Source organism: Chiloscyllium punctatum, chromosome 15, assembly GCF_047496795.1.
Source record: "Chiloscyllium punctatum isolate Juve2018m chromosome 15, sChiPun1.3, whole genome shotgun sequence".
NCBI classification, from domain to species: domain Eukaryota; kingdom Metazoa; phylum Chordata; class Chondrichthyes; order Orectolobiformes; family Hemiscylliidae; genus Chiloscyllium; species Chiloscyllium punctatum.
In genome coordinates this window covers 19231857-19259614 of record NC_092753.1, presented here as the reverse complement: position 1 = coordinate 19259614, position 27758 = coordinate 19231857, and the positions used below count along the sequence as shown (strand labels likewise).

Below are 27758 nucleotides of genomic sequence, written 5' to 3'. Positions count from 1 at the left end.
CACCTGCCAGCACCCGGCCCATATCCTTCCAAACCCTTCCTATTCATATACCCATCCAAATGCCTCGAAAATGTTGCAATTGTACCAGCCTCCGCCACTTCCTCTGGCAGCTCATTCCACACACGTACCACCCTCTGGATGAAAGCGTTGACCCTTTGGTCGCTTTTATATCTTTTGCCTCTCACACTAAACCTATGCTCTCTAGTTCTGGACTCCCCGACCCCAGGGAAAAGACTTTGTCTATTTATCCTATCCATGCCCCACATAATTCTGCAGTTCTTTCAGTTTCTAAAACTTCTCAAGAGTTTTCTTAGAAAACAAAAACGGCAAAACCAGAGGAACCATTAGACTGAGGCCACGCTGCAGTAATTGTGGAGAGGAGGGAATTCCGGGTAACAGTTCGGGAAGCAGAACCCTCTCGAGGAATATGTATTAATTTGAAGTTCGATCCCGTTGATAGATTTGCAGGTTTCTCTTTTACTTTGTAGAAGAGGGGGAGGTGTCAGTCAGCAGTGAGGGGTTTTCACAGGAGGGCATGATTTGGAGATGCCAGTGTTGGACTGGGGTATAGAAAGTTAAAAATCACACAACACCAGGTTATAGACCAACAGGTTTAATTGGAAGCACTAGCTTTCGGAGCGCTGCTCCTTCATCAGGTGGTTGTCCGAAATCTAGAGCTTCCAATTAAATCTGTTGGACTATAACCTGGTGTTGTGTGATGTTTAACTTCACAGCAAGGGGTAGTCATGGGCAGCTGTTTAGTGAAGGTCGCTTCCACTGATGTGGGAAGGCAGTGCACGCAAAACCCTCCCTGCCCTAGATAGGTAACCTGAACCAAGATGGGCTTTCCAAGGTCAGGGGGTGCAGAGTGCTGAGGCCGCTGTCATCATTTAGTTCCCATGGGTCCCAAGTCCTTGGGATGCCGTGGCGCCTTAATGATGAATGGGATTGTGTGCAACCGAGACAGGGTCGTGGCAGAACAGTGTCGAGAGTGTGTTGCTGGAAACGCACAGCAGGGAAATCGATGTTTCGGGCTCCAGCATCTGCAGACCTCCCTGTCTCCGAGCAGAACAGTGTTATCCGCTCAGGTTTAAGCAGAACGTCCGCAGCTACTCCTGCGGGTCCAACGAAACACAAAGCGCTATCCGGGAGGGCAAACGTAGGGGGTGGGGTCAGCAAGCACAGCGTAGGGTGATCCCGGTTCGTGAGGGGAAAAAGAAAACGTATTGCGGTGAAATTGACATAGGAAGTGAAATTGACAAAGGAGGTGAAATTGACATTGTCAGCGCAACCCTGCGCAGGAAGGAGGTCGAGCGCCATGGAGTGGCGGTGGGCAAGATGGAAAGGATGGGGTCAAGGGAGGGCACAGACGGCTGTGTAAGGGCATGAACAAATGTTACCCTTCATGGTGTCGTGGGGGGATGAAGGTCGGGTCTGCAGGCAATGATAGTCTCCAGCTGAGAGTCGTGAGAACCCGGAATCAGTGTGTGTGTGTGGGGGGGGGACCGTGTGTATGTGTGTATGTCTGTGTGTGTGTGTGTGTGTGTCTGCGTGTGTGGGTGCATGCGTGTGTGTGTGGCTGCATGTGTGTGTGTGGGTGCATGTGTGGGTGTGTGTCCTGTGTGTGTGTGTGTCTGCGTGTGTGGGTGCATGCATGTGTGTGTTTGTGGGTGCATGTGTGGGTGTGTGTGGCTGTGTGTGTGTGTGTCTGTGTGTGTGTGTGCATGTAGGGATATGCGGGTCTGTGAGAGTGTGTGTAGGTGCATGTGTGTGAGTGTACTGGGGTATTAATTTGTGAGAATGTGCGTGAGTGGCTGTGAATGTGGAAGTGTTTGAGTGAGTTGATGAGAGAGAGCTTGTGTTTGAGAGAGGGTATGCAATAGTGTGTGGGTCGGTAGGAGTGTGCTTTTGTGTGTGTGCGTGTACTTGTGAGTGTCCGTGAAATAGTATACAGTGCAGTGTTGTCACGTGTCGTGTGACATTGACCAAAGTGTCCAGTTAAAGTCATCCGCATGGGTACCAAACTTGACTATCAGCCTCTGCTTGGCCACTTTGCATTGTTGGCTGTCCCATAGTCTGCCTTGGAGGATTGTCACCCAGGGGTCCGAGACCGAAAGGCACAGAGCGCTGAAGTGCTCTCCGACTGGGAGGCTAGAACCAGTCTGACTCAAGATTGGGACACAGACAGACTTTAACCTCACACCTTTAATGCATTGTCTGAGCTGAGATGGCATCTCTTGTTAGACAACCTGAAGTTATCTCGACAACGTAACTTTGAAAAGGTTCTGAGGTTCTTATATTAAAGAACGGAAACTAGTAAACCCATTATAAAAGATGAAAGGCTTAACCTAAATGTGTTTAATATATCATTTCAGCTGCATTAAACTGTAATCCTTTTGCTATAAATACTGCGTCTTATGGACCTTCTTATCATCAGGTTGATCTACATCGGATACACTCCATCCATTCTTTATCCTTCAAAGAAAATCAGTCACCTTCATCAGACACTACCTTCCCTTAACAAATCCATGATGACTATATCGGATGATGACGTGGAGGAGCCTGTGGTGGACTGGGGAGGACAAAGTTCAAAATCACACAATACCAGGTTATCGTCCAAGTAGCTTTCGGAGCACTCCTAAAACTAGTGCTTCCAAGTAAAGCTGTTGGACTGTAATCTGGTGTTGTGTGATTTTTAACTTTATCCTGGATTAAACTTTCACTCACTGTGTGGTCACTTCTATCATCTCTCAGAGTTTTATCGAATCATTTTCTCATACTGGAAATATAAAAGCAGCTGGTGTCCACTCCTCCTATTTCTGACCTGCACCTAAAACAATAACATTACCGATTCGATATGAGAAATAACGTTGTTTGGATATTTGTGAACTGTCCACCCACATTTCACTTGATATTAGGCTGTAGTTCACAAAAAACAAAATGAGAGTAATGTTGAAATGAGTGAAATCCGGAAACATTTCTTTCGAAATAAGATGGAAAACCAAGGAATTCTGCCATGACTCGTGTTTCTTTGAACCGTGCTCGACTTGACTCCTTAATCCTCCTGGGGACATCCTCAACTTCAAAGTTGTGTCTGCACTCCAGAGGTCTGGCAGACTCAATGTGATGTGCAGACGGAGGTGTTTCATTCCCACTGAATCGATCGGCTCTTTTGGTTGTGGAGTGGTGTTAAAATGCACTACTTGCGATGGCCGGGAATCGAACCCGGGTCACCTGCTTGGAAGGCAGCTATGCTCACCACTATGCCACCATCGCTACAGCCAGGAGCGCTCTAGAAATGAGCTGATGTGCCATAATAGTTCTTGACTCGAAATTTCGTTGTTGTTTTGTTGGAAATTTTGCAGTGAAATATTAGAATTGAGAAGTCATCAAAGACCGAGTTTTACTGAGTGGATCGGTCTCCTGATGCCCCGCCTCACTTTTTAATACACACAAAGCAGCATTTCGGATTTCTCATCATCTGAAATCAATCAATAACAGAAATAGCACGAAAATCCCAGGGCAACCCTGGAACGATCACACAATTAAAACTTGTCAAGTTCTCAGAAAGGTTCACCGGACCGAAACGTGAACTCTGATTTCTCTTCATACAGCTTTACCACCGACTTCGGGTTTGGTTTCTGATTTACAGCGTAGACATAGTCATCGAGATAGAGATGTACAGCTCGGAAACAGACCCTTCGGTCCAACCTGCCCATGCCGACCAGATATCCCAACCCAATCTAGTCCCACCTGCCAGCACCCGGCCCATATCCTTCCAAACCCTTCCTATTCATATACCCATCCAAATGCCTCGAAAATGTTGCAATTGTACCAGCCTCCGCCACTTCCTCTGGCAGCTCATTCCACACACGTACCACCCTCTGGATGAAAGCGTTGACCCTTTGGTCGCTTTTATATCTTTCGCCTCTCACACTAAACCTATGCTCTCTAGTTCTGGACTCCCCGACCCCAGGGAAAAGACTTTGTCTATTTATCCTATCCATGCCCCACATAATTCTGCAGTTCTTTCAGTTTCTAAAACTTCTCAAGAGTTTTCTTAGAAAACAAAAACGGCAAAACCAGAGGAACCATTAGACTGAGGCCACGCTGCAGTAATTGTGGAGAGGAGGGAATTCCGGGTAACAGTTCGGGAAGCAGAACCCTCTCGAGGAATATGTATTAATTTGAAGTTCGATCCCGTTGATAGATTTGCAGGTTTCTCTTTTACTTTGTAGAAGAGGGGGAGGTGTCAGTCAGCAGTGAGGGGTTTTCACAGGAGGGCATGATTTGGAGATGCCAGTGTTGGACTGGGGTATAGAAAGTTAAAAATCACACAACACCAGGTTATAGACCAACAGGTTTAATTGGAAGCACTAGCTTTCGGAGCGCTGCTCCTTCATCAGGTGGTTGTCCGAAATCTAGAGCTTCCAATTAAATCTGTTGGACTATAACCTGGTGTTGTGTGATGTTTAACTTCACAGCAAGGGGTAGTCATGGGCAGCTGTTTAGTGAAGGTCGCTTCCACTGATGTGGGAAGGCAGTGCACGCAAAACCCTCCCTGCCCTAGATAGGTAACCTGAACCAAGATGGGCTTTCCAAGGTCAGGGGGTGCAGAGTGCTGAGGCCGCTGTCATCATTTAGTTCCCATGGGTCCCAAGTCCTTGGGATGCCGTGGCGCCTTAATGATGAATGGGATTGTGTGCAACCGAGACAGGGTCGTGGCAGAACAGTGTCGAGAGTGTGTTGCTGGAAACGCACAGCAGGGAAATCGATGTTTCGGGCTCCAGCATCTGCAGACCTCCCTGTCTCCGAGCAGAACAGTGTTATCCGCTCAGGTTTAAGCAGAACGTCCGCAGCTACTCCTGCGGGTCCAACGAAACACAAAGCGCTATCCGGGAGGGCAAACGTAGGGGGTGGGGTCAGCAAGCACAGCGTAGGGTGATCCCGGTTCGTGAGGGGAAAAAGAAAACGTATTGCGGTGAAATTGACATAGGAAGTGAAATTGACAAAGGAGGTGAAATTGACATTGTCAGCGCAACCCTGCGCAGGAAGGAGGTCGAGCGCCATGGAGTGGCGGTGGGCAAGATGGAAAGGATGGGGTCAAGGGAGGGCACAGACGGCTGTGTAAGGGCATGAACAAATGTTACCCTTCATGGTGTCGTGGGGGGATGAAGGTCGGGTCTGCAGGCAATGATAGTCTCCAGCTGAGAGTCGTGAGAACCCGGAATCAGTGTGTGTGTGTGGGGGGGGGACTGTGTGTGTGTGTGTGTGTCTGCGTGTGTGGGTGCATGCGTGTGTGTGTGGCTGCATGTGTGTGTGTGGGTGCATGTGTGGGTGTGTGTCCTGTGTGTGTGTGTGTCTGCGTGTGTGGGTGCATGCATGTGTGTGTTTGTGGGTGCATGTGTGGGTGTGTGTGGCTGTGTGTGTGTGTGTCTGTGTGTGTGTGTGCATGTAGGGATATGCGGGTCTGTGAGAGTGTGTGTAGGTGCATGTGTGTGAGTGTACTGGGGTATTAATTTGTGAGAATGTGCGTGAGTGGCTGTGAATGTGGAAGTGTTTGAGTGAGTTTATGAGAGAGAGCTTGTGTTTGAGAGAGGGTATGCAATAGTGTGTGGGTCGGTAGGAGTGTGCTTTTGTGTGTGTGCGGGTACTTGTGAGTGTCCGTGAAATAGTATACAGTGCAGTGTTGTCACGTGTCGTGTGACATTGACCAAAGTGTCCAGTTAAAGTCATCCGCATGGGTACCAAACTTGACTATCAGCCTCTGCTTGGCCACTTTGCATTGTTGGCTGTCCCATAGTCTGCCTTGGAGGATTGTCACCCAGGGGTCCGAGACCGAAAGGCACAGAGCGCTGAAGTGCTCTCCGACTGGGAGGCTAGAACCAGTCTGACTCAAGATTGGGACACAGACAGACTTTAACCTCACACCTTTAATGCATTGTCTGAGCTGAGATGGCATCTCTTGTTAGACAACCTGAAGTTATCTCGACAACGTAACTTTGAAAAGGTTCTGAGGTTCTTATATTAAAGAACGGAAACTAGTAAACCCATTATAAAAGATGAAAGGCTTAACCTAAATGTGTTTAATATATCATTTCAGCTGCATTAAACTGTAATCCTTTTGCTATAAATACTGCGTCTTATGGTCCTTCTTATCATCAGGTTGATCTACATCGGATACACTCCATCCATTCTTTATCCTTCAAAGAAAATCAGTCACCTTCATCAGACACTACCTTCCCTTAACAAATCCATGATGACTATATCGGATGATGACGTGGAGGAGCCTGTGGTGGACTGGGGAGGACAAAGTTCAAAATCACACAATACCAGGTTATCGTCCAAGTAGCTTTCGGAGCACTCCTAAAACTAGTGCTTCCAAGTAAAGCTGTTGGACTGTAATCTGGTGTTGTGTGATTTTTAACTTTATCCTGGATTAAACTTTCACTCACTGTGTGGTCACTTCTATCATCTCTCAGAGTTTTATCGAATCATTTTCTCATACTGGAAATATAAAAGCAGCTGGTGTCCACTCCTCCTATTTCTGACCTGCACCTAAAACAATAACATTACCGATTCGATATGAGAAATAACGTTGTTTGGATATTTGTGAACTGTCCACCCACATTTCACTTGATATTAGGCTGTAGTTCACAAAAAACAAAATGAGAGTAATGTTGAAATGAGTGAAATCCGGAAACATTTCTTTCGAAATAAGATGGAAAACCAAGGAATTCTGCCATGACTCGTGTTTCTTTGAACCGTGCTCGACTTGACTCCTTCATCCTCCTGGGGACATCCTCAACTTCAAAGTTGTGTCTGCACTCCAGAGGTCTGGCAGACTCAATGTGATGTGCAGACTGAGATGTTTCATTCCCACTGAATCGATCGGCTCTTTTGGTTGTGGAGTGGTGTTAAAATGCACTGCTTGCGATGGCCGGGAATCGAACCCGGGTCAACTGCTTGGAAGGCAGCTATGCTCACCACTATACCACCATCGCTACAGGCTGAAGCGCTCTAGAAATCAGCTGATGTGCCATAATAGTTCTTGACTCGAAATTTCGTTGTTGTTTTGTTGGAAATTTTGCAGTGAAATATTAGAATTGAGAAGTCATCAAAGACCGAGTTTTACTGAGTGGATCGGTCTCCTGATGCCCCGCCTCACTTTTTAATACACACAAAGCAGCATTTCGGATTTCTCATCATCTGAAATCAATCAATAACAGAAATAGCACGAAAATCCCAGGGCAACCCTGGAACGATCACACAATTAAAACTTGTCAAGTTCTCAGAAAGGTTCACCGGACCGAAACGTGAACTCTGATTTCTCTTCATACAGCTTTACCACCGACTTCGGGTTTGGTTTCTGATTTACAGCGTAGACATAGTCATCGAGATAGAGATGTACAGCTCGGAAACAGACCCTTCGGTCCAACCTGCCCATGCCGACCAGATATCCCAACCCAATCTAGTCCCACCTGCCAGCACCCGGCCCATATCCTTCCAAACCCTTCCTCTTCATATACCCATCCAAATGCCTGGAAAATGTTGCAATTGTACCAGCCTCCGCCACTTCCTCTGGCAGCTCATTCCACACACGTACCACCCTCTGGATGAAAGCGTTGACCCTTTGGTCGCTTTTATATCTTTCGCCTCTCACACTAAACCTATGCCCTCTAGTTCTGGACTCCCCGACCCCAGGGAAAAGACTTTGTCTATTTATCCTATCCATGCCCCACATAATTCTGCAGTTCTTTCAGTTTCTAAAACTTCTCAAGAGTTTTCTTAGAAAACAAAAACGGCAAAAACAGAGGAACCATTAGACTGAGGCCACGCTGCAGTAATTGTGGAGAGGAGGGAATTCCGGGTAACAGTTCGGGAAGCAGAACCCTCTCGAGGAATATGTATTAATTTGAAGTTCGATCCCGTTGATAGATTTGCAGGTTTCTCTTTTACTTTGTAGAAGAGGGGGAGGTGTCAGTCAGCAGTAAGGGGTTTTCACAGGAGGGCATGATTTGGAGATGCCAGTGTTGGACTGGGGTATAGAAAGTTAAAAATGACACAACACCAGGTTATAGACCAACAGGTTTAATTGGAAGCACTAGCTTTCGGAGCGCTGCTCCTTCATCAGGTGGTTGTCCGAAATCTAGAGCTTCCAATTAAATCTGTTGGACTATAACCTGGTGTTGTGTGATGTTTAACTTCACAGCAAGGGGTAGTCATGGGCAGCTGTTTAGTGAAGGTCGCTTCCACTGATGTGGGAAGGCAGTGCACGCAAAACCCTCCCTGCCCTAGATAGGTAACCTGAACCAAGATGGGCTTTCCAAGGTCAGGGGGTGCAGAGTGCTGAGGCCGCTGTCATCATTTAGTTCCCATGGGTCCCAAGTCCTTGGGATGCCGTGGCGCCTTAATGATGAATGGGATTGTGTGCAACCGAGACAGGGTCGTGGCAGAACAGTGTCGAGAGTGTGTTGCTGGAAACGCACAGCAGGGAAATCGATGTTTCGGGCTCCAGCATCTGCAGACCTCCCTGTCTCCGAGCAGAACAGTGTTATCCGCTCAGGTTTAAGCAGAACGTCCGCAGCTACTCCTGCGGGTCCAACGAAACACAAAGCGCTATCCGGGAAGGCAAACGTAGGGGGTGGGGTCAGCAAGCACAGCGTAGGGTGATCCCGGTTCGTGAGGGGAAAAAGAAAACGTAGTGCGGTGAAATTGACACAGGAAGTGAAATTGACAAAGGACGTGAAATTGACATTGTCAGAGCAAACCTGCGCAGGAAGGAGGGAGAGCGTCATGGAGGGGCGGTGGGCAAGATGGAAAGGACGGGGTCAAGGGAGGGCACAGACGGCAGTGTAAGGGCATGAGCAAGTGTTACCCTTCATGGTGTCGTGGGGGGATGAAAGTCGGGTCTGCAGGCAATGATAGTCTCCAGCTGAGAGTCGTGAGAACCCGGAATCAGTGTGTGTGGGGGGTGCGGGGGGGACTGTGTGTGTGTGTGTGTGTATATGTGTGTGTGTGTGTGTGTGTGTGTGTCTGCGTGTGTGGGTGCATGCGTGTGTGTGTGGCTGCATGTGTGTGTGTGTGGGTGCATGTGTGGGTGTGTGTGGCTGTGTGTGTGTGTGTGTGTGTGTGTGTATGCATGTAGGGATATGCGGGTGTGTGAGAGTGTGTGTAGGTGCATGTGTGTGAGTGTACTGGGGTATCAATTTGTGAGAATGTGCGTGAGTGGCTGTGAATGTGGAAGTGTTTGAGTGAGTTTATGAGAGAGAGCTTGTGTTTGAGAGAGGGTATGCATGTGTGTGTGGGTCGGTAGGAGTGTGCTTTTGTGTGTGTGCGTGTACTTGTGTAGTGTCCGTGAAATAGTATACAGTGCAGTGTTGTCACGTGTCGTGTGACATGAACCAAAGTGCCCTGTTAAAGTCATCCCCATGGGTACCGAACTTGACTATCAGCCTCTGCTTGGCCACTTTGCATTGTTGGCTGTCCCATAGTCTGCCTTGGAGGATTGTCACCCAGGGGTCCGAGACCGAAAGGCACAGAGCGCTGAAGTGCTCTCCGACTGGGAGGCTAGAACCAGTCTGACTCAAGATTGGGACACAGACAGACTTTAACCTCACACCTTTAATGCATTGTCTGAGCTGAGATGGCATCTCTTGTTAGACAACCTGAAGTTATCTCGACAACGTAACTTTGAAAAGGTTCTGAGGTTCTTATATTAAAGAACGGAAACTAGTAAACCCATTATAAAAGATGAAAGGCTTAACCTAAATGTGTTTAATATATCATTTCAGCTGCATTAAACTGTAATCCTTTTGCTTTAAATACTGCGTCTTATGGTCCTTCTTATCATCAGGTTGATCTACATCGGATACACTCCATCCATTCTTTATCCTTCAAAGAAAATCAGTCACCTTCATCAGACACTACCTTCCCTTAACAAATCCATGATGACTATATCGGATGATGACGTGGAGGAGCCTGTGGTGGACTGGGGAGGACAAAGTTCAAAATCACACAATACCAGGTTATCGTCCAAGTAGCTTTCGGAGCACTCCTAAAACTAGTGCTTCCAAGTAAAGCTGTTGGACTGTAATCTGGTGTTGTGTGATTTTTAACTTTATCCTGGATTAAACTTTCACTCACTGTGTGGTCACTTCTATCATCTCTCAGAGTTTTATCGAATCATTTTCTCATACTGGAAATATAAAAGCAGCTGGTGTCCACTCCTCCTATTTCTGACCTGCACCTAAAACAATAACATTACCGATTCGATATGAGAAATAACGTTGTTTGGATATTTGTGAACTGTCCACCCACATTTCACTTGATATTAGGCTGTAGTTCACAAAAAACAAAATGAGAGTAATGTTGAAATGAGTGAAATCCGGAAACATTTCTTTCGAAATAAGATGGAAAACCAAGGAATTCTGCCATGACTCGTGTTTCTTTGAACCGTGCTCGACTTGACTCCTTAATCCTCCTGGGGACATCCTCAACTTCAAAGTTGTGTCTGCACTCCAGAGGTCTGGCAGACTCAATGTGATGTGCAGACGGAGGTGTTTCATTCCCACTGAATCGATCGGCTCTTTTGGTTGTGGAGTGGTGTTAAAATGCACTGCTTGCGATGGCCGGGAATCGAACCCGGGTCAACTGCTTGGAAGGCAGCGATGCTCACCACTATACCACCATCGCAACAGGCTGATGCGCTCTAGAAATCAGCTGATGTGCCATAATAGTTCTTGACTCGAAATTTCGTTGTTGTTTTGTTGGAAATTTTGCAGTGAAATATTAGAATTGAGAAGTCATCAAAGACCGAGTTTTACTGAGTGGATCGGTCTCCTGATGCCCCGCCTCACTTTTTAATACACACAAAGCAGCATTTCGGATTTCTCATCATCTGAAATCAATCAATAACAGAAATAGCACGAAAATCCCAGGGCAACCCTGGAACGATCACACAATTAAAACTTGTCAAGTTCTCAGAAAGGTTCACCGGACCGAAACGTGAACTCTGATTTCTCTTCATACAGCTTTACCACCGACTTCGGGTTTGGTTTCTGATTTACAGCGTAGACATAGTCATCGAGATAGAGATGTACAGCTCGGAAACAGACCCTTCGGTCCAACCTGCCCATGCCGACCAGATATCCCAACCCAATCTAGTCCCACCTGCCAGCACCCGGCCCATATCCTTCCAAACCCTTCCTCTTCATATACCCATCCAAATGCCTGGAAAATGTTGCAATTGTACCAGCCTCCGCCACTTCCTCTGGCAGCTCATTCCACACACGTACCACCCTCTGGATGAAAGCGTTGACCCTTTGGTCGCTTTTATATCTTTCGCCTCTCACACTAAACCTATGCCCTCTAGTTCTGGACTCCCCGACCCCAGGGAAAAGACTTTGTCTATTTATCCTATCCATGCCCCACATAATTCTGCAGTTCTTTCAGTTTCTAAAACTTCTCAAGAGTTTTCTTAGAAAACAAAAACGGCAAAAACAGAGGAACCATTAGACTGAGGCCACGCTGCAGTAATTGTGGAGAGGAGGGAATTCCGGGTAACAGTTCGGGAAGCAGAACCCTCTCGAGGAATATGTATTAATTTGAAGTTCGATCCCGTTGATAGATTTGCAGGTTTCTCTTTTACTTTGTAGAAGAGGGGGAGGTGTCAGTCAGCAGTAAGGGGTTTTCACAGGAGGGCATGATTTGGAGATGCCAGTGTTGGACTGGGGTATAGAAAGTTAAAAATCACACAACACCAGGTTATAGACCAACAGGTTTAATTGGAAGCACTAGCTTTCGGAGCGCTGCTCCTTCATCAGGTGGTTGTCCGAAATCTAGAGCTTCCAATTAAATCTGTTGGACTATAACCTGGTGTTGTGTGATGTTTAACTTCACAGCAAGGGGTAGTCATGGGCAGCTGTTTAGTGAAGGTCGCTTCCACTGATGTGGGAAGGCAGTGCACGCAAAACCCTCCCTGCCCTAGATAGGTAACCTGAACCAAGATGGGCTTTCCAAGGTCAGGGGGTGCAGAGTGCTGAGGCCGCTGTCATCATTTAGTTCCCATGGGTCCCAAGTCCTTGGGATGCCGTGGCGCCTTAATGATGAATGGGATTGTGTGCAACCGAGACAGGGTCGTGGCAGAACAGTGTCGAGAGTGTGTTGCTGGAAACGCACAGCAGGGAAATCGATGTTTCGGGCTCCAGCATCTGCAGACCTCCCTGTCTCCGAGCAGAACAGTGTTATCCGCTCAGGTTTAAGCAGAACGTCCGCAGCTACTCCTGCGGGTCCAACGAAACACAAAGCGCTATCCGGGAAGGCAAACGTAGGGGGTGGGGTCAGCAAGCACAGCGTAGGGTGATCCCGGTTCGTGAGGGGAAAAAGAAAACGTAGTGCGGTGAAATTGACACAGGAAGTGAAATTGACAAAGGACGTGAAATTGACATTGTCAGAGCAAACCTGCGCAGGAAGGAGGGAGAGCGTCATGGAGGGGCGGTGGGCAAGATGGAAAGGACGGGGTCAAGGGAGGGCACAGACGGCAGTGTAAGGGCATGAGCAAGTGTTACCCTTCATGGTGTCGTGGGGGGATGAAAGTCGGGTCTGCAGGCAATGATAGTCTCCAGCTGAGAGTCGTGAGAACCCGGAATCAGTGTGTGTGGGGGGTGCGGGGGGGACTGTGTGTGTGTGTGTGTATATGTGTGTGTGTGTGTGTGTGTGTCTGCGTGTGTGGGTGCATGCGTGTGTGTGTGGGTGCATGTGTGGGTGTGTGTGGCTGTGTGTGTGTGTGTCTGTGTGTGTGTGTATGCATGTAGGGATATGCGGGTGTGTGAGAGTGTGTGTAGGTGCATGTGTGTGAGTGTACTGGGGTATCAATTTGTGAGAATGTGCGTGAGTGGCTGTGAATGTGGAAGTGTTTGAGTGAGTTTATGAGAGAGAGCTTGTGTTTGAGAGAGGGTATGCATGTGTGTGTGGGTCGGTAGGAGTGTGCTTTTGTGTGTGTGCGTGTACTTGTGTAGTGTCCGTGAAATAGTATACAGTGCAGTGTTGTCACGTGTCGTGTGACATGAACCAAAGTGCCCTGTTAAAGTCATCCCCATGGGTACCGAACTTGACTATCAGCCTCTGCTTGGCCACTTTGCATTGTTGGCTGTCCCATAGTCTGCCTTGGAGGATTGTCACCCAGGGGTCCGAGACCGAAAGGCACAGAGCGCTGAAGTGCTCTCCGACTGGGAGGCTAGAACCAGTCTGACTCAAGATTGGGACACAGACAGACTTTAACCTCACACCTTTAATGCATTGTCTGAGCTGAGATGGCATCTCTTGTTAGACAACCTGAAGTTATCTCGACAACGTAACTTTGAAAAGGTTCTGAGGTTCTTATATTAAAGAACGGAAACTAGTAAACCCATTATAAAAGATGAAAGGCTTAACCTAAATGTGTTTAATATATCATTTCAGCTGCATTAAACTGTAATCCTTTTGCTATAAATACTGCGTCTTATGGTCCTTCTTATCATCAGGTTGATCTACATCGGATACACTCCATCCATTCTTTATCCTTCAAAGAAAATCAGTCACCTTCATCAGACACTACCTTCCCTTAACAAATCCATGATGACTATATCGGATGATGACGTGGAGGAGCCTGTGGTGGACTGGGGAGGACAAAGTTCAAAATCACACAATACCAGGTTATCGTCCAAGTAGCTTTCGGAGCACTCCTAAAACTAGTGCTTCCAAGTAAAGCTGTTGGACTGTAATCTGGTGTTGTGTGATTTTTAACTTTATCCTGGATTAAACTTTCACTCACTGTGTGGTCACTTCTATCATCTCTCAGAGTTTTATCGAATCATTTTCTCATACTGGAAATATAAAAGCAGCTGGTGTCCACTCCTCCTATTTCTGACCTGCACCTAAAACAATAACATTACCGATTCGATATGAGAAATAACGTTGTTTGGATATTTGTGAACTGTCCACCCACATTTCACTTGATATTAGGCTGTAGTTCACAAAAAACAAAATGAGAGTAATGTTGAAATGAGTGAAATCCGGAAACATTTCTTTCGAAATAAGATGGAAAACCAAGGAATTCTGCCATGACTCGTGTTTCTTTGAACCGTGCTCGACTTGACTCCTTAATCCTCCTGGGGACATCCTCAACTTCAAAGTTGTGTCTGCACTCCAGAGGTCTGGCAGACTCAATGTGATGTGCAGACGGAGGTGTTTCATTCCCACTGAATCGATCGGCTCTTTTGGTTGTGGAGTGGTGTTAAAATGCACTGCTTGCGATGGCCGGGAATCGAACCCGGGTCACCTGCTTGGAAGGCAGCTATGCTCACCACTATACCACCATCGCAACAGGCTGATGCGCTCTAGAAATCAGCTGATGTGCCATAATAGTTCTTGACTCGAAATTTCGTTGTTGTTTTGTTGGAAATTTTGCAGTGAAATATTAGAATTGAGAAGTCATCAAAGACCGAGTTTTACTGAGTGGATCGGTCTCCTGATGCCCCGCCTCACTTTTTAATACACACAAAGCAGCATTTCGGATTTCTCATCATCTGAAATCAATCAATAACAGAAATAGCACGAAAATCCCAGGGCAACCCTGGAACGATCACACAATTAAAACTTGTCAAGTTCTCAGAAAGGTTCACCGGACCGAAACGTGAACTCTGATTTCTCTTCATACAGCTTTACCACCGACTTCGGGTTTGGTTTCTGATTTACAGCGTAGACATAGTCATCGAGATAGAGATGTACAGCTCGGAAACAGACCCTTCGGTCCAACCTGCCCATGCCGACCAGATATCCCAACCCAATCTAGTCCCACCTGCCAGCACCCGGCCCATATCCTTCCAAACCCTTCCTATTCATATACCCATCCAAATGCCTGGAAAATGTTGCAATTGTACCAGCCTCCGCCACTTCCTCTGGCAGCTCATTCCACACACGTACCACCCTCTGGATGAAAGCGTTGACCCTTTGGTCGCTTTTATATCTTTCGCCTCTCACACTAAACCTATGCCCTCTAGTTCTGGACTCCCCGACCCCAGGGAAAAGACTTTGTCTATTTATCCTATCCATGCCCCACATAATTCTGCAGTTCTTTCAGTTTCTAAAACTTCTCAAGAGTTTTCTTAGAAAACAAAAACGGCAAAAACAGAGGAACCATGAGACTGAGGCCACGCTGCAGTAATTGTGGAGAGGAGGGAATTCCGGGTAACAGTTCGGGAAGCAGAACCCTCTCGAGGAATATGTATTAATTTGAAGTTCGATCCCGTTGATAGATTTGCAGGTTTCTCTTTTACTTTGTAGAAGAGGGGGAGGTGTCAGTCAGCAGTAAGGGGTTTTCACAGGAGGGCATGATTTGGAGATGCCAGTGTTGGACTGGGGTATAGAAAGTTAAAAATCACACAACACCAGGTTATAGACCAACAGGTTTAATTGGAAGCACTAGCTTTCGGAGCGCTGCTCCTTCATCAGGTGGTTGTCCGAAATCTAGAGCTTCCAATTAAATCTGTTGGACTATAACCTGGTGTTGTGTGATGTTTAACTTCACAGCAAGGGGTAGTCATGGGCAGCTGTTTAGTGAAGGTCGCTTCCACTGATGTGGGAAGGCAGTGCACGCAAAACCCTCCCTGCCCTAGATAGGTAACCTGAACCAAGATGGGCTTTCCAAGGTCAGGGGGTGCAGAGTGCTGAGGCCGCTGTCATCATTTAGTTCCCATGGGTCCCAAGTCCTTGGGATGCCGTGGCGCCTTAATGATGAATGGGATTGTGTGCAACCGAGACAGGGTCGTGGCAGAACAGTGTCGAGAGTGTGTTGCTGGAAACGCACAGCAGGGAAATCGATGTTTCGGGCTCCAGCATCTACAGACCTCCCTGTCTCCGAGCAGAACAGTGTTATCCGCTCAGGTTTAAGCAGAACGTCCGCAGCTACTCCTGCGGGTCCAACGAAACACAAAGCGCTATCCGGGAAGGCAAACGTAGGGGGTGGGGTCAGCAAGCACAGCGTAGGGTGATCCCGGTTCGTGAGGGGAAAAAGAAAACGTAGTGCGGTGAAATTGACACAGGAAGTGAAATTGACAAAGGACGTGAAATTGACATTGTCAGAGCAAACCTGCGCAGGAAGGAGGGAGAGCGTCATGGAGGGGCGGTGGGCAAGATGGAAAGGACGGGGTCAAGGGAGGGCACAGACGGCAGTGTAAGGGCATGAGCAAGTGTTACCCTTCATGGTGTCGTGGGGGGATGAAAGTCGGGTCTGCAGGCAATGATAGTCTCCAGCTGAGAGTCGTGAGAACCCGGAATCAGTGTGTGTGGGGGGTGCGGGGGGGACTGTGTGTGTGTGTGTATATGTGTGTGTGTGTGTGTGTGTGTGTCTGCGTGTGTGGGTGCATGCGTGTGTGTGTGGCTGCATGTGTGTGTGTGTGGGTGCATGTGTGGGTGTGTGTGGCTGTGTGTGTGTGTGTCTGTGTGTGTGTGTATGCATGTAGGGATATGCGGGTGTGTAAGAGTGTGTGTAGGTGCATGTGTATGAGTGTACTGGGGTATCAATTTGTGAGAATGTGCGTGAGTGACTGTGAATGTGGAAGTGTTTGAGTGAGTTTATGAGAGAGAGCTTGTGTTTGAGAGAGGGTATGCATGTGTGTGTGGGTCGGTAGGAGTGTGCTTTTGTGTGTGTGCGTGTACTTGTGTAGTGTCCGTGAAATAGTATACAGTGCAGTGTTGTCACGTGTCGTGTGACATGAACCAAAGTGCCCAGTTAAAGTCATCCCCATGGGTACCGAACTTGACTATCAGCCTCTGCTTGGCCACTTTGCATTGTTGGCTGTCCCATAGTGTGCCTTGGAGGATTGTCACCCAGGGGTCCGAGACCGAAAGGCACAGAGCGCTGAAGTGCTCTCCGACTGGGAGGCTAGAACCAGTCTGACTCAAGATTGGGACACAGACAGACTTTAACCTCACACCTTTAATGCATTGTCTGAGCTGAGATGGCATCTCTTGTTAGACAACCTGAAGTTATCTCGACAACGTAACTTTGAAAAGGTTCTGAGGTTCTTATATTAAAGAACGGAAACTAGTAAACCCATTATAAAAGATGAAAGGCTTAACCTAAATGTGTTTAATATATCATTTCAGCTGCATTAAACTGTAATCCTTTTGCTATAAATACTGCGTCTTATGGTCCTTCTTATCATCAGGTTGATCTACATCGGATACACTCCATCCATTCTTTATCCTTCAAAGAAAATCAGTCACCTTCATCAGACACTACCTTCCCTTAACAAATCCATGATGACTATATCGGATGATGACGTGGAGGAGCCTGTGGTGGACTGGGGAGGACAAAGTTCAAAATCACACAATACCAGGTTATCGTCCAAGTAGCTTTCGGAGCACTCCTAAAACTAGTGCTTCCAAGTAAAGCTGTTGGACTGTAATCTGGTGTTGTGTGATTTTTAACTTTATCCTGGATTAAACTTTCACTCACTGTGTGGTCACTTCTATCATCTCTCAGAGTTTTATCGAATCATTTTCTCATACTGGAAATATAAAAGCAGCTGGTGTCCACTCCTCCTATATCTGACCTGCACCTAAAACAATAACATTACCGATTCGATATGAGAAATAACGTTGTTTGGATATTTGTGAACTGTCCACCCACATTTCACTTGATATTAGGCTGTAGTTCACAAAAAACAAAATGAGAGTAATGTTGAAATGAGTGAAATCCGGAAACATTTCTTTCGAAATAAGATGGAAAACCAAGGAATTCTGCCATGACTCGTGTTTCTTTGAACCGTGCTCGACTTGACTCCTTAATCCTCCTCGGGACATCCTCAACTTCAAAGTTGTGTCTGCACTCCAGAGGTCTGGCAGACTCAATGTGATGTGCAGACGGAGGTGTTTCATTCCCACTGAATCGATCGGCTCTTTTGGTTGTGGAGTGGTGTTAAAATGCACTGCTTGCGATGGCCGGGAATCGAACCCGGGTCAACTGCGTGGAAGGCAGCTATGCTCACCACTATACCACCATCGCTACAGCCTGAAGCGCTCTAGAAATCAGCTGATGTGCCATAATAGTTCTTGACTCGAAATTTCGTTGTTGTTTTGTTGGAAATTTTGCAGTGAAATATTAGAATTGAGAAGTCATCAAAGACCGAGTTTTACTGAGTGGATCGGTCTCCTGATGCCCCGCCTCACTTTTTAATACACACAAAGCAGCATTTCGGATTTCTCATCATCTGAAATCAATCAATAACAGAAATAGCACGAAAATCCCAGGGCAACCCTGGAACGATCACACAATTAAAACTTGTCAAGTTCTCAGAAAGGTTCACCGGACCGAAACGTCAACTCTGATTTCTCTTCATACAGCTTTACCACCGACTTCGGGTTTGGTTTCTGATTTACAGCGTAGACATAGTCATCGAGATAGAGATGTACAGCTCGGAAACAGACCCTTCGGTCCAACCTGCCCATGCCGACCAGATATCCCAACCCAATCTAGTCCCACCTGCCAGCACCCGGCCCATATCCTTCCAAACCCTTCCTATTCATATACCCATCCAAATGCCTGGAAAATGTTGCAATTGTACCAGCCTCCGCCACTTCCTCTGGCAGCTCATTCCACACACGTACCACCCTCTGGATGAAAGCGTTGACCCTTTGGTCGCTTTTATATCTTTCGCCTCTCACACTAAACCTATGCCCTCTAGTTCTGGATTCCCCGACCCCAGGGAAAAGACTTTGTCTACTTATCCTATCCATGCCCCACATAATTCTGCAGTTCTTTCAGTTTCTAAAACTTCTCAAGAGTTTTCTTAGAAAACAAAAACGGCAAAAACAGAGGAACCATTAGACTGAGGCCACGCTGCAGTAATTGTGGAGAGGAGGGAATTCCGGGTAACAGTTCGGGAAGCAGAACCCTCTCGAGGAATATGTATTAATTTGAAGTTCGATCCCGTTGATAGATTTGCAGGTTTCTCTTTTACTTTGTAGAAGAGGGGGAGGTGTCAGTCAGCAGTAAGGGGTTTTCACAGGAGGGCATGATTTGGAGATGCCAGTGTTGGACTGGGGTATAGAAAGTTAAAAATCACACAACACCAGGTTATAGACCAACAGGTTTAATTGGAAGCACTAGCTTTCGGAGCGCTGCTCCTTCATCAGGTGGTTGTCCGAAATCTAGAGCTTCCAATTAAATCTGTTGGACTATAACCTGGTGTTGTGTGATGTTTAACTTCACAGCAAGGGGTAGTCATGGGCAGCTGTTTAGTGAAGGTCGCTTCCACTGATGTGGGAAGGCAGTGCACGCAAAACCCTCCCTGCCCTAGATAGGTAACCTGAACCAAGATGGGCTTTCCAAGGTCAGGGGGTGCAGAGTGCTGAGGCCGCTGTCATCATTTAGTTCCCATGGGTCCCAAGTCCTTGGGATGCCGTGGCGCCTTAATGATGAATGGGATTGTGTGCAACCGAGACAGGGTCGTGGCAGAACAGTGTCGAGAGTGTGTTGCTGGAAACGCACAGCAGGGAAATCGATGTTTCGGGCTCCAGCATCTACAGACCTCCCTGTCTCCGAGCAGAACAGTGTTATCCGCTCAGGTTTAAGCAGAACGTCCGCAGCTACTCCTGCGGGTCCAACGAAACACAAAGCGCTATCCGGGAAGGCAAACGTAGGGGGTGGGGTCAGCACGCACAGCGTAGGGTGATCCCGGTTCGTGAGGGGAAAAAGAAAACGTAGTGCGGTGAAATTGACATAGGAAGTGAAATTGACAAAGGACGTGAAATTGACATTGTCAGAGCAAACCTGCGCAGGAAGGAGGTAGAGCGTCATGGAGGGGCGGTGGGCAAGATGGAAAGGACGGGACAAAAGGAAGGGCACAGACGGCTGTGTAAGTGCATGAGCAAGTGTTACCCTTCATGGTGTCGTGGGGGGATGAAGGTCGGGTCTGCAGGCAATGATAGTCTCCAGCTGAGAGTCGTGAGAACCCGGAATCAGTGTGTGTGGGGGGGGCGGGGGGGACTGTGTGTGTGTGTGTGTGTATATGTGTGTGTGTGTGTGTGTGTGTGTCTGCGTGTGTGGGTGCATGCGTGTGTGTGTGGCTGCATGTGTGTGTGTGTGGGTGCATGTGTGGGTGTGTGTGGCTGTGTGTGTGTGTCTGTGTGTGTGTGTATGCATGTAGGGATATGCGGGTGTGTAAGAGTGTGTGTAGGTGCATGTGTGTGAGTGTACTGGGGTATCAATTTGTGAGAATGTGCGTGAGTGGCTGTGAATGTGGAAGTGTTTGAGTGAGTTTATGAGAGAGAGCTTGTGTTTGAGAGAGGGTATGCATGTGTGTGTGGGTCGGTAGGAGTGTGCTTTTGTGTGTGTGCGTGTACTTGTGTAGTGTCCGTGAAATAGTATACAGTGCAGTGTTGTCACGTGTCGTGTGACATGAACCAAAGTGCCCAGTTAAAGTCATCCCCATGGGTACCGAACTTGACTATCAGCCTCTGCTTGGCCACTTTGCATTGTTGGCTGTCCCATAGTCTGCCTTGGAGGATTGTCACCCAGGGGTCCGAGACCGAAAGGCACAGAGCGCTGAAGTGCTCTCCGACTGGGAGGCTAGAACCAGTCTGACTCAAGATTGGGACACAGACAGACTTTAACCTCACACCTTTAATGCATTGTCTGAGCTGAGATGGCATCTCTTGTTAGACAACCTGAAGTTATCTCGACAACGTAACTTTGAAAAGGTTCTGAGGTTCTTATATTAAAGAACGGAAACTAGTAAACCCACTATAAAAGATGAAAGGCTTAACCTAAATGTGTTTAATATATCATTTCAGCTGCATTAAACTGTAATCCTTTTGCTATAAATACTGCGTCTTATGGTCCTTCTTATCATCAGGTTGATCTACATCGGATACACTCCATCCATTCTTTATCCTTCAAAGAAAATCAGTCACCTTCATCAGACACTACCTTCCCTTAACAAATCCATGATGACTATATCGGATGATGACGTGGAGGAGCCTGTGGTGGACTGGGGAGGACAAAGTTCAAAATCACACAATACCAGGTTATCGTCCAAGTAGCTTTCGGAGCACTCCTAAAACTAGTGCTTCCAAGTAAAGCTGTTGGACTGTAATCTGGTGTTGTGTGATTTTTAACTTTATCCTGGATTAAACTTTCACTCACTGTGTGGTCACTTCTATCATCTCTCAGAGTTTTATCGAATCATTTTCTCATACTGGAAATATAAAAGCAGCTGGTGTCCACTCCTCCTATTTCTGACCTGCACCTAAAACAATAACATTACCGATTCGATATGAGAAATAACGTTGTTTGGATATTTGTGAACTGTCCACCCACATTTCACTTGATATTAGGCTGTAGTTCACAAAAAACAAAATGAGAGTAATGTTGAAATGAGTGAAATCCGGAAACATTTCTTTCGAAATAAGATGGAAAACCAAGGAATTCTGCCATGACTCGTGTTTCTTTGAACCGTGCTCGACTTGACTCCTTAATCCTCCTGGGGACATCCTCAACTTCAAAGTTGTGTCTGCACTCCAGAGGTCCGGCAGACTCAATGTGATGTGCAGACTGAGGTGTTTCATTCCCACTGAATGGATCGGCTCTTTTGGTTGTGGAGTGGTGTTGCAATGCACTGCTTGCGATGGCCGGGAATCGAACTCGGGTCAACTGCGTGGAAGGCAGCTCTGCTCACCACTATACCACCATCGCTACAGGCTAAAGCGCTCTAGAAATCAGCTGATGTGCCATAATAGTTCTTGACTCGAAATTTCGTTGTTGTTTTGTTGGAAATTTTGCAGTGAAATATTAGAATTGAGAAGTCATCAAAGACCGAGTTTTACTGAGTGGATCGGTCTCCTGATGCCCCGCCTCACTTTTTAATACACACAAAGCAGCATTTCGGATTTCTCATCATCTGAAATCAATCAATAACAGAAATAGCACGAAAATCCCAGGGCAACCCTGGAACGATCACACAATTAAAACTTGTCAAGTTTTAGATTAGATTAGATTAGATTACTTACAATGTGGAAACAGGCCCTTCGGCCCAACAAGTCCACACCGCCCCGCCGAAGCGTAACCCACCCATACCCCTACATCTACATCTACATCTACCCCTTACCTAACACTACGGGCAATTTAGCATGGCCAATTCACCTGACCTGCACATCTTTGGACTGTGGGAGGAAACCGGAGCACCCGGAGGAAACCCACGCAGACACGGGGAGAACGTGCAAACTCCACACAGTCAGTCGCCTGAGGCGGGAATTTAACCCGGGTCTCCGGCGCTGCGAGGCAGCAGTGCTAACCACTGTGCCACCGTGCCGCTCAGAAAGGTTCACCGGACCGAAACGTGAACTCTGATTTCTCTTCATACAGCTTTACCACCGACTTCGGGTTTGGTTTCTGATTTACAGCGTAGACATAGTCATCGAGATAGAGATGTACAGCTCGGAAACAGACCCTTCGGTCCAACCTGCCCATGCCGACCAGATATCCCAACCCAATCTAGTCCCACCTGCCAGCACCCGGCCCATATCCTTCCAAACCCTTCCTATTCATATACCCATCCAAATGCCTGGAAAATGTTGCAATTGTACCAGCCTCCGCCACTTCCTCTGGCAGCTCATTCCACACACGTACCACCCTCTGGATGAAAGCGTTGACCCTTTGGTCGCTTTTATATCTTTCGCCTCTCACACTAAACCTATGCCCTCTAGTTCTGGACTCCCCGACCCCAGGGAAAAGACTTTGTCTATTTATCCTATCCATGCCCCACATAATTCTGCAGTTCTTTCAGTTTCTAAAACTTCTCAAGAGTTTTCTTAGAGAACAAAAACGGCAAAACCAGAGGAACCATTAGACTGAGGCCACGCTGCAGTAATTGTGGAGAGGAGGGAATTCCGGGTAACAGTTCGGGAAGCAGAACCCTCTCGAGGAATATGTATTAATTTGAAGTTCGATCCCGTTGATAGATTTGCAGGTTTCTCTTTTACTTTGTAGAAGAGGGGGAGGTGTCAGTCAGCAGTAAGGGGTTTTCACAGGAGGGCATGATTTGGAGATGCCAGTGTTGGACTGGGGTATAGAAAGTTAAAAATCACACAACACCAGGTTATAGACCAACAGGTTTAATTGGAAGCACTAGCTTTCGGAGCGCTGCTCCTTCATCAGGTGGTTGTCCGAAATCTAGAGCTTCCAATTAAATCTGTTGGACTATAACCTGGTGTTGTGTGATGTTTAACTTCACAGCAAGGGGTAGTCATGGGCAGCTGTTTAGTGAAGGTCGCTTCCACTGATGTGGGAAGGCAGTGCACGCAAAACCCTCCCTGCCCTAGATAGGTAACCTGAACCAAGATGGGCTTTCCAAGGTCAGGGGGTGCAGAGTGCTGAGGCCGCTGTCATCATTTAGTTCCCATGGGTCCCAAGTCCTTGGGATGCCGTGGCGCCTTAATGATGAATGGGATTGTGTGCAACCGAGACAGGGTCGTGGCAGAACAGTGTCGAGAGTGTGTTGCTGGAAACGCACAGCAGGGAAATCGATGTTTCGGGCTCCAGCATCTACAGACCTCCCTGTCTCCGAGCAGAACAGTGTTATCCGCTCAGGTTTAAGCAGAACGTCCGCAGCTACTCCTGCGGGTCCAACGAAACACAAAGCGCTATCCGGGAAGGCAAACGTAGGGGGTGGGGTCAGCACGCACAGCGTAGGGTGATCCCGGTTCGTGAGGGGAAAAAGAAAACGTAGTGCGGTGAAATTGACATAGGAAGTGAAATTGACAAAGGACGTGAAATTGACATTGTCAGAGCAAACCTGCGCAGGAAGGAGGTAGAGCGTCATGGAGGGGCGGTGGGCAAAATGGAAAGGACGGGACAAAAGGAAGGGCACAGACGGCTGTGTAAGTGCATGAGCAAGTGTTACCCTTCATGGTGTCGTGGGGGGATGAAGGTCGGGTCTGCAGGCAATGATAGTCTCCAGCTGAGAGTCGTGAGAACCCGGAATCAGTGTGTGTGGGGGGGGGGGCGGGGGGGACTGTGTGTGTGTGTGTGTGTATATGTGTGTGTGTGTGTGTGTGTGTGTCTGCGTGTGTGGGTGCATGCGTGTGTGTGTGGCTGCATGTGTGTGTGTGTGGGTGCATGTGTGGGTGTGTGTGGCTGTGTGTGTGTGTCTGTGTGTGTGTGTATGCATGTAGGGATATGCGGGTGTGTAAGAGTGTGTGTAGGTGCATGTGTGTGAGTGTACTGGGGTATCAATTTGTGAGAATGTGCGTGAGTGGCTGTGAATGTGGAAGTGTTTGAGTGAGTTTATGAGAGAGAGCTTGTGTTTGAGAGAGGGTATGCATGTGTGTGTGGGTCGGTAGGAGTGTGCTTTTGTGTGTGTGCGTGTACTTGTGTAGTGTCCGTGAAATAGTATACAGTGCAGTGTTGTCACGTGTCGTGTGACATGAACCAAAGTGCCCAGTTAAAGTCATCCCCATGGGTACCGAACTTGACTATCAGCCTCTGCTTGGCCACTTTGCATTGTTGGCTGTCCCATAGTCTGCCTTGGAGGATTGTCACCCAGGGGTCCGAGACCGAAAGGCACAGAGCGCTGAAGTGCTCTCCGACTGGGAGGCTAGAACCAGTCTGACTCAAGATTGGGACACAGACAGACTTTAACCTCACACCTTTAATGCATTGTCTGAGCTGAGATGGCATCTCTTGTTAGACAACCTGAAGTTATCTCGACAACGTAACTTTGAAAAGGTTCTGAGGTTCTTATATTAAAGAACGGAAACTAGTAAACCCACTATAAAAGATGAAAGGCTTAACCTAAATGTGTTTAATATATCATTTCAGCTGCATTAAACTGTAATCCTTTTGCTATAAATACTGCGTCTTATGGTCCTTCTTATCATCAGGTTGATCTACATCGGATACACTCCATCCATTCTTTATCCTTCAAAGAAAATCAGTCACCTTCATCAGACACTACCTTCCCTTAACAAATCCATGATGACTATATCGGATGATGACGTGGAGGAGCCTGTGGTGGACTGGGGAGGACAAAGTTCAAAATCACACAATACCAGGTTATCGTCCAAGTAGCTTTCGGAGCACTCCTAAAACTAGTGCTTCCAAGTAAAGCTGTTGGACTGTAATCTGGTGTTGTGTGATTTTTAACTTTATCCTGGATTAAACTTTCACTCACTGTGTGGTCACTTCTATCATCTCTCAGAGTTTTATCGAATCATTTTCTCATACTGGAAATATAAAAGCAGCTGGTGTCCACTCCTCCTATTTCTGACCTGCACCTAAAACAATAACATTACCGATTCGATATGAGAAATAACGTTGTTTGGATATTTGTGAACTGTCCACCCACATTTCACTTGATATTAGGCTGTAGTTCACAAAAAACAAAATGAGAGTAATGTTGAAATGAGTGAAATCCGGAAACATTTCTTTCGAAATAAGATGGAAAACCAAGGAATTCTGCCATGACTCGTGTTTCTTTGAACCGTGCTCGACTTGACTCCTTAATCCTCCTGGGGACATCCTCAACTTCAAAGTTGTGTCTGCACTCCAGAGGTCCGGCAGACTCAATGTGATGTGCAGACTGAGGTGTTTCATTCCCACTGAATGGATCGGCTCTTTTGGTTGTGGAGTGGTGTTGAAATGCACTGCTTGCGATGGCCGGGAATCGAACCCGGGTCAACTGCTTGGAAGGCAGCTCTGCTCACCACTATACCACCATCGCTACAGGCTGAAGCGCTCTAGAAATCAGCTGATGTGCCATAATAGTTCTTGACTCGAAATTTCGTTGTTGTTTTGTTGGAAATTTTGCAGTGAAATATTAGAATTGAGAAGTCATCAAAGACCGAGTTTTACTGAGTGGATCGGTCTCCTGATGCCCCGCCTCACTTTTTAATACACACAAAGCAGCATTTCGGATTTCTCATCATCTGAAATCAATCAATAACAGAAATAGCACGAAAATCCCAGGGCAACCCTGGAACGATCACACAATTAAAACTTGTCAAGTTCTCAGAAAGGTTCACCGGACCGAAACGTGAACTCTGATTTCTCTTCATACAGCTTTACCACCGACTTCGGGTTTGGTTTCTGATTTACAGCGTAGACATAGTCATCGAGATAGAGATGTACAGCTCGGAAACAGACCCTTCGGTCCAACCTGCCCATGCCGACCAGATATCCCAACCCAATCTAGTCCCACCTGCCAGCACCCGGCCCATATCCTTCCAAACCCTTCCTATTCATATACCCATCCAAATGCCTGGAAAATGTTGCAATTGTACCAGCCTCCGCCACTTCCTCTGGCAGCTCATTCCACACACGTACCACCCTCTGGATGAAAGCGTTGACCCTTTGGTCGCTTTTATATCTTTCGCCTCTCACACTAAACCTATGCCCTCTAGTTCTGGACTCCCCGACCCCAGGGAAAAGACTTTGTCTATTTATCCTATCCATGCCCCACATAATTCTGCAGTTCTTTCAGTTTCTAAAACTTCTCAAGAGTTTTCTTAGAAAACAAAAACGGCAAAAACAGAGGAACCATTAGACTGAGGCCACGCTGCAGTAATTGTGGAGAGGAGGGAATTCCGGGTAACAGTTCGGGAAGCAGAACCCTCTCGAGGAATATGTATTAATTTGAAGTTCGATCCCGTTGATAGATTTGCAGGTTTCTCTTTTACTTTGTAGAAGAGGGGGAGGTGTCAGTCAGCAGTAAGGGGTTTTCACAGGAGGGCATGATTTGGAGATGCCAGTGTTGGACTGGGGTATAGAAAGTTAAAAATCACACAACACCAGGTTATAGACCAACAGGTTTAATTGGAAGCACTAGCTTTCGGAGCGCTGCTCCTTCATCAGGTGGTTGTCCGAAATCTAGAGCTTCCAATTAAATCTGTTGGACTATAACCTGGTGTTGTGTGATGTTTAACTTCACAGCAAGGGGTAGTCATGGGCAGCTGTTTAGTGAAGGTCGCTTCCACTGATGTGGGAAGGCAGTGCACGCAAAACCCTCCCTGCCCTAGATAGGTAACCTGAACCAAGATGGGCTTTCCAAGGTCAGGGGGTGCAGAGTGCTGAGGCCGCTGTCATCATTTAGTTCCCATGGGTCCCAAGTCCTTGGGATGCCGTGGCGCCTTAATGATGAATGGGATTGTGTGCAACCGAGACAGGGTCGTGGCAGAACAGTGTCGAGAGTGTGTTGCTGGAAACGCACAGCAGGGAAATCGATGTTTCGGGCTCCAGCATCTACAGACCTCCCTGTCTCCGAGCAGAACAGTGTTATCCGCTCAGGTTTAAGCAGAACGTCCGCAGCTACTCCTGCGGGTCCAACGAAACACAAAGCGCTATCCGGGAAGGCAAACGTAGGGGGTGGGGTCAGCAAGCACAGCGTAGGGTGATCCCGGTTCGTGAGGGGAAAAAGAAAACGTAGTGCGGTGAAATTGACACAGGAAGTGAAATTGACAAAGGACGTGAAATTGACATTGTCAGAGCAAACCTGCGCAGGAAGGAGGGAGAGCGTCATGGAGGGGCGGTGGGCAAGATGGAAAGGACGGGGTCAAGGGAGGGCACAGACGGCAGTGTAAGGGCATGAGCAAGTGTTACCCTTCATGGTGTCGTGGGGGGATGAAAGTCGGGTCTGCAGGCAATGATAGTCTCCAGCTGAGAGTCGTGAGAACCCGGAATCAGTGTGTGTGGGGGGTGCGGGGGGGACTGTGTGTGTGTG

The 27758-nt window shown here is 47.3% G+C and overlaps 7 non-coding genes across 7 annotated transcripts; all 7 read right to left on the bottom strand.

Moving 5' to 3' along the window:
- Positions 1–3204: 3204 nt before the first annotated feature.
- On the bottom strand, positions 3205–3276 carry trnag-ucc (transfer RNA glycine (anticodon UCC)). Its single transcript has one exon. It is a non-coding gene; the product is annotated as a tRNA-Gly (tRNA).
- Positions 3277–6932: 3656 nt separating this feature from the next.
- trnag-ucc (transfer RNA glycine (anticodon UCC)) lies at positions 6933–7004 on the bottom strand. Its single transcript has one exon. It is a non-coding gene; the product is annotated as a tRNA-Gly (tRNA).
- Positions 7005–10623: 3619 nt separating this feature from the next.
- Positions 10624–10695, bottom strand: trnag-ucc (transfer RNA glycine (anticodon UCC)). Its single transcript has one exon. It is a non-coding gene; the product is annotated as a tRNA-Gly (tRNA).
- A 3595-nt stretch (positions 10696–14290) lies between these two features.
- trnag-ucc (transfer RNA glycine (anticodon UCC)) lies at positions 14291–14362 on the bottom strand. Its single transcript has one exon. It is a non-coding gene; the product is annotated as a tRNA-Gly (tRNA).
- A 3615-nt stretch (positions 14363–17977) lies between these two features.
- trnag-ucc (transfer RNA glycine (anticodon UCC)) lies at positions 17978–18049 on the bottom strand. Its single transcript has one exon. It is a non-coding gene; the product is annotated as a tRNA-Gly (tRNA).
- A 3618-nt stretch (positions 18050–21667) lies between these two features.
- Positions 21668–21739, bottom strand: trnag-ucc (transfer RNA glycine (anticodon UCC)). The gene has a single exon. It is a non-coding gene; the product is annotated as a tRNA-Gly (tRNA).
- Positions 21740–25691: 3952 nt separating this feature from the next.
- Positions 25692–25763, bottom strand: trnag-ucc (transfer RNA glycine (anticodon UCC)). Its single transcript has one exon. It is a non-coding gene; the product is annotated as a tRNA-Gly (tRNA).
- Positions 25764–27758: the final 1995 nt, after the last annotated feature.